General features: G+C 47.9%; 1 protein-coding gene across 1 annotated transcript in view; it reads right to left on the minus strand.

The window, feature by feature from the left end:
* The window catches only part of DGKH (diacylglycerol kinase eta), a 147,823-nt gene extending 142,312 nt beyond the window's left edge, over window positions 1-5,511 (minus strand). The window contains exon 1 of the mRNA XM_026034502.1: window positions 5,491-5,511. The gene's annotated coding sequence lies outside the window, so the exon portion shown is untranslated. The remainder of the gene's footprint in view (window positions 1-5,490) is intronic.
* Window positions 5,512-5,799: the final 288 nt, after the last annotated feature.

The raw sequence follows: 5,799 nt of genomic DNA on the forward strand, positions 1-5,799 counted from the left end.
GGCGCCTGGTTCGGGTTCGGGTTCGGCTCCCGGCCCCGCGAGGCTCCCCCGGGGCTCTGTGTGGCGGACGGGACGGGACGGGGGTCGTCGCCGCCGCCCTGCGCGTCCCGCGGGCGTCACGCGGAAAGGCGCCCGCGCAACGGACGTTTGAAGCCGTTTCAACGGTTTCCCCCGTGCCGCTCCCAAACGCTGCCGCATCCCGCGCGACACCCCTTTGACACATCCAAGGGCAACTTTCCCGTTGTTTCCTCCCATTTCCTTAATCTTATTTGCCCGTTCATTATTTCCTTACCCAAGAGTAACCTTTGCCTTAAAAAAAAGGCAAGAAAAAAGTGGCAGTTTTCCCCTTTAATCCCAGCGCTGGCAGCTCACCCGCTCCCGAAATGTCACCACGTGTTTTAAATTGTGGGACTTGGAAGTCGCTGCGGCTTGAGCAGAGCCAGCGTTCCAAATAAGCCCTGGGATCACAGCAAGATGTAACAAAATACACAAATCTTAGATGCGTACGCGGGATTACACACACGAAAGCAATCAATACTTGCGGCTTCTTGTGTTCCCACAATTCTATTTATATTTCTGGAGAGGGAACCGAGAACTCTCTTAATACGCTAATATAAGTGCCATAGTACTTAAACGCAGAATAGTTAAGGGAAGTAAAACCTACCCAGCACCAGAAACACTCTGCCGTGAACTTAATTTCCTAAACTGCAAAGTGTCCCAGTCTCTCCATTGGGACTCAGGGTAGGTGAAAAATAAATACTTGCATAAAACCTCACAGCTTTTGGGTCTTAGTTCTCTGTTTACTGCATTAGGCACTTAAAATGAGATTTTACCACCCATCTGCACGCAGAATTCCTGTTATTAAGTTATATTGTAGTGGATATTTTACAGGATTACCTACATGCCTTTTTAGAAAAATAACAGGCCCTAAATCCCATCATTAGCATCAGGTGTCAAAGGAGATCAAGATCTCATATATATAGTCTCTATTGGTTAACTGTGAAATTAAAGGATGACTCTGGGTTGCCTTGTTCTTCTGAAAGCAAGTTCCCCTTTTTGGAAAACTTGAGATCAGACTTGAGCAAGATCAAGCACATAATGCTCTCAGCGAAGTAATTTAGGACAGAGCTAAGAGGAAAGACAGAAACTTAGGGGCAGTGGCTGTTTCCATCCTTCTTTCCTCCTCCTCAGTTTCCAGGGCAGGGAATCACAGCAGCACACGCTCACTGCAGATACTTGAAAGGGAGCTTTTGAAGGTGAAAGATAACCGAATATTACCTAGAGATAAGGCAGGCTTTGCTAATTAATGTTACAGCCCTCACACAAGGAACAGCGATTGTGATCTGAGGAGCACACTGTTAAATACGTCTGTGGCTCTACCTCTGTTTAATTCAGCTGAATTAAACAACMGTAGCTGAACAACGTGAGTTACTCAGGCTATTCATGCTGCTAAATTTGTTCCAATATTAAGGTGAAGGAAAATAGAACAAAGGGTAAGGGCACACGGAGCGTATCACCTGAGGATATAATTTGGGGTAGGTACACTTGAGCTTCAGGACATCCTTTGGGCATTTCCGAATGAAGAATCATTTGGTTGCTTGTTTCTTAAATACTTGGACCATGAGTAAACAGTGAGTGGTTCAAGTATATTTCCAAAATCATTAAAGACATTAATCTGGTTCATTTTTGAGGCAGTTTCATCTTATAGTATAAGCTAATTTAAAAAATCATCTTGAATCTTAAAGCATTGGGCCACTTAGCACTGAATGTAAAAGCATCATGCTATCAGTGTGCTAGACAATACACTTGGAAAACAGAACAAGTTAATAACTTGGTTTAAATATAGCAGCTCTTGTCACATCTCATGGCCGTTAAGTGCAATCAGAGTAGCTGCAAATCTGTTGAGAGATCCATAGAGATATCTCAGATTCTCTTCAGTACATTTCATCCCAGACAGGTGAAGAATGAGAATATCTGCAGGTGCAACGAGAAATCAAATGGGCAATAAAGTTTTTCACCTCAGGAACTTTAGTAACAGTCCCAGCTTCTGCGTGATTTATGCACCAGCCAAGAGGGGTCCCGCATCCTCCCCTGGCCTTTCTTACTGTCATCTGCCTCTCTGCTCATTGCCCCAAAATTCAGTTCCTTCGGAAGGAGGGAATACACCAGCCTTGTTATACAAAGTGATTCTCTTTTTTAGTATCTCAAGTAACTTCAGAACGTGACCCAAAGGACTGGAAATGTTCTTGTGTCACCTGCTGTACAGGTTTTAGTGGCAACAGTCTCAATCTGCAAACAACAGGAAATGTCCCATGAGTTCAATGATCATATGGTTTCTGCAAAAAAAGGGGCAGAATTTGTAAAATTATAGGCTGTAAAATCTGCAGGTAGCTCATGTTTGTGGAGTTCATTAAAATGGAGAAAATGTGAGATAAAAATCTCACAGCTGAAATTTACCCAAGTGATTGATATCAGACTCAATATAAGACATATTGTATAGCACATCTCAGCTCAGCAGATATAACTAGAAACACCGTCATGCAAATAGTGGWTTTCCACAGGCAGTATATCAGACTCTTAAACAATATGGGGCTATAGGCAGCCATTAAATATACTTGAAATATTTACATGTGTTTGTGTCTTTTATTTAACATACTCTGTTTCAAACTTATTAATAACTGGATTAAATTTCCCGAGTAAAGGAAGGGAAGACTGGTGAAAAAAAGGAGCAAAGAAACATTGGCATTTAAAAGGAGATGCTCAACTGACACAAAACAGCTCCACTGACATCATTTGAGCTATGGCAATTGCTATCAGCTGATGATCTGCCCTTTATATTCAAAGAATTACTAAGTGGTGTGTAAATATATGCACTGTGAGAAAATTTCAACTGCACTGCTTCCRAAGTGATAATAGAATGTATGTCGCTAAAATGCACATGCAGTGCAAAAAAAGATCCAAATACACAGCCTAGCTGCCCTGTAGATTATAATTTCTACTTTTAATGCATTATTTGATTCCAGGATCATAAATGATTCCAGTGCTAATATTGATTCCCTTAATATCAGGCATCTATACTTCTTTTCTCTAGAATGTGTACATACATATAGACCATCTCTAGATGGTGTATTTTTTCTCTCCAGCTCAGAAAGCTGTTCTGAGGGGATCTGACAAAATAATGGATTATGTGTCAGGCTAATGATACATTATTCCTCATGTTTAGTAGATTATAGTGAATCATTCCTAATTCTGATGGCTAGTATAGTTTTTAACTGGAGTCACCACACTGAGCAAATTAATTTCAGATCCGCCTGTCTGAACTCCCTCTGCAGTTAGTTATGTTATTCTTTACTTGGCTTCCTTACTTATTGAAGGGGAAGTCAATATAAAACAAAAAAGCATGGACACTACTTTTAAATAGGGTAGCTAAATTCCTACTATTACAACAGTGGCTATGTGCAAGGAGTAAGTGAGGCAACCCTGTAACCCGGAGACTACAAAACCATGTTGTATGCTGCAGCGTGAAAAGGTGTAGAACAGTGTCTGGAACCAAAATAAAGAGTTGCTCTGAAAATGTATTGGGACACGGCCATGCATTCCAAGGAAAGGTAAACTCAGGACTCAGCTGTCATATAAAACCTGAAGTATTGTACAGAACCTCGTAGTGCATATACTGAGTGTATTTTGAGTATAAGGTAATTGAATGTCTCTTTGATGAGCCTTACATTTTCTCTCTCTTATTTAATTACATCACTGAGGGCCTGCCGAAGGCAGTAAGGGGCTTTCCATTCAAAAGTGAGCTGTGAATTAAGGATTTTATGCAAGTTGGAAATTCTAGATGGACAAGCTCAACCCTGACAAGTCTAAAAGGAGAAGAAACTGTGGCTCAGTCTGAGGTCCACCAGTTATTTCTCGGAATGGCCATAGGCACAGCACTTCCAAATGACTTGTGACAATTTGCATAGATAATTGATGTGCACAGACTCAAAAGCTGCAATAAATTCTCCTATCCTGTTGATCCTTTACTGTGTCTGGAGAGGAAGGGAGGGAGGAGTCCGGGTACTTTCTTCTTCATCATGCAGTTCTTCATGTAAACCTCCCTTTGTGCCCATTAYAATAAAGAACCTGCTTCAAAGCAGCTAATTTGTGCCAGAGAAGAATGAGGCTTTTGCCGCAAACCCGCATGTTTTACCAGCAGGTTACCAGGTAAAGGACTGAGTGTGAACTAGTCTCAAAGGTAATCACTGAAAACTGCATCCATGTATGTCCTCTTCACAAAGGCAGGAATGAAATGAAATGACAGACCTGCCCCAAAACACTGCCTTAAACTAAGAAGGGGGAGACGGAGAAAAAAAAATATTTTTAAGAGTGCCCCTTGTTTATCTGAGCCCYGTGCACGGGAAGGAAGTGGGCCAGATGTTCGGACAAGGACTCCGCATTTCCAAGAGGAGGGGCTGCAATCCGGCTGCTGTCCGAGTTTCACCGGGGTCCGGCTGACGGAAGCCCATCTAAAGGTCACTGTTTAACAGGTTCACACGCTCGCAGCCATCAGCTTTGTCACCTTCCTCCCTCGACGCCGGCATCTCCCCGGGCAGACACCTCGGCTTCCCTTTGTGGGATCACTCCGGTGYCAGCTCCGTGTCACCGGGACACGCAGCCAGCTGTTTTCCCTATCACAGCTGCAGCTCCGGCAGCAGTTTCGGGGGGATGAGGACAGCGGAGGGTGGTCGAGAGGGATACTCAATGCGGCAGCAAAAATCAGGCCAGTAAAAAGAAAAAAAATGGATATGGGAGGGCACAGTGCTCCAAATCCTGGAGGGAAAGGGGGAACTTAGTTCCCCGTGGCCATCCCTGAGGCCGGGCTGCTGCCCAAGCCTGAAGTTAAGTTCAGGGCTAGGGGCAGCCCAGCCTGGACCTCTCCGAGCGCCCCGAGYCTCCCAAGGGGCTCCCCAGGGGCCGTTTCCAGCCGTGCCCGCCCGCCCTGTGTCCTTGCACAATGGAGAGGAGCCCGACGGCGGGAGCCGGCAGCGCGGAGAAGGGAAATCTGATTTTATCGCCCGCTGAGGATGCCTGTGACACAACTTCCTTCGCCGGCGAGCGGCTCTCCCGCTTGCTTAAGCGTGGCGGAAAGGCGCCCGAGCGCGGTTCCCTCCCGGGGCGATGCCGCCCTGCCCGTGCCCCCAGCCGGCCACGCAGGCGGGGCGACTCCCTGCCTTACTGTAAACACACACACATATACACATACATACATACATATATATATATATATGCGGGGTGTTTCTCCCTCTGGAAGCTGCAGGACACGCCGCTGGTGCAGCCGGGAGCAGACACCCGCCCTGCCAAAGCTGGGGCCGCCGCGGAGCTTCGCACCGGGGCTCCGGACTCGCCGTCCCCGAGCGGGGCAGGGGAAGGGGCGCGAGCCGCGGGCAGCGGGCGGGCAGGGCCGCGGGGACAGGGGCCGCGGTGTCCGCGAGCCGGCCGGCCACCTACCAGTTCCTCCCAGGCGGGGCTGCGGGCGCCGCACGGAGGGCAGCCCGGCTCCCCCATGGCCTCCCGCCGCTGGCCGCGCGGGCTGCGCCGCCCTCCCGCCGCCTGCCCAGCGCCCGCCCCCCGCTCCTCCCTTTTCTCCCCCCGCTCCTATTCCTGCTCCTCCGGCTCCCCTCTCCCTGCCGCCTTCCCGGCCTCCCTCCCCGGGCCGCGGGCTCCCGGGGGAGCCGCCTGCAGCGCCGAGCCGCTCACATGGCGGCCCCCCCCCCTCCCCGCCATTTCACCCCCTTTTCTGACCCGCTTTGGGGTTTC

This window comes from Nothoprocta perdicaria, unplaced genomic scaffold (genome assembly GCF_003342845.1).
Source record: "Nothoprocta perdicaria isolate Ctin4 unplaced genomic scaffold, notPer1 scaffold_145, whole genome shotgun sequence".
NCBI classification, from domain to species: Eukaryota; Metazoa; Chordata; class Aves; order Tinamiformes; family Tinamidae; genus Nothoprocta; species Nothoprocta perdicaria.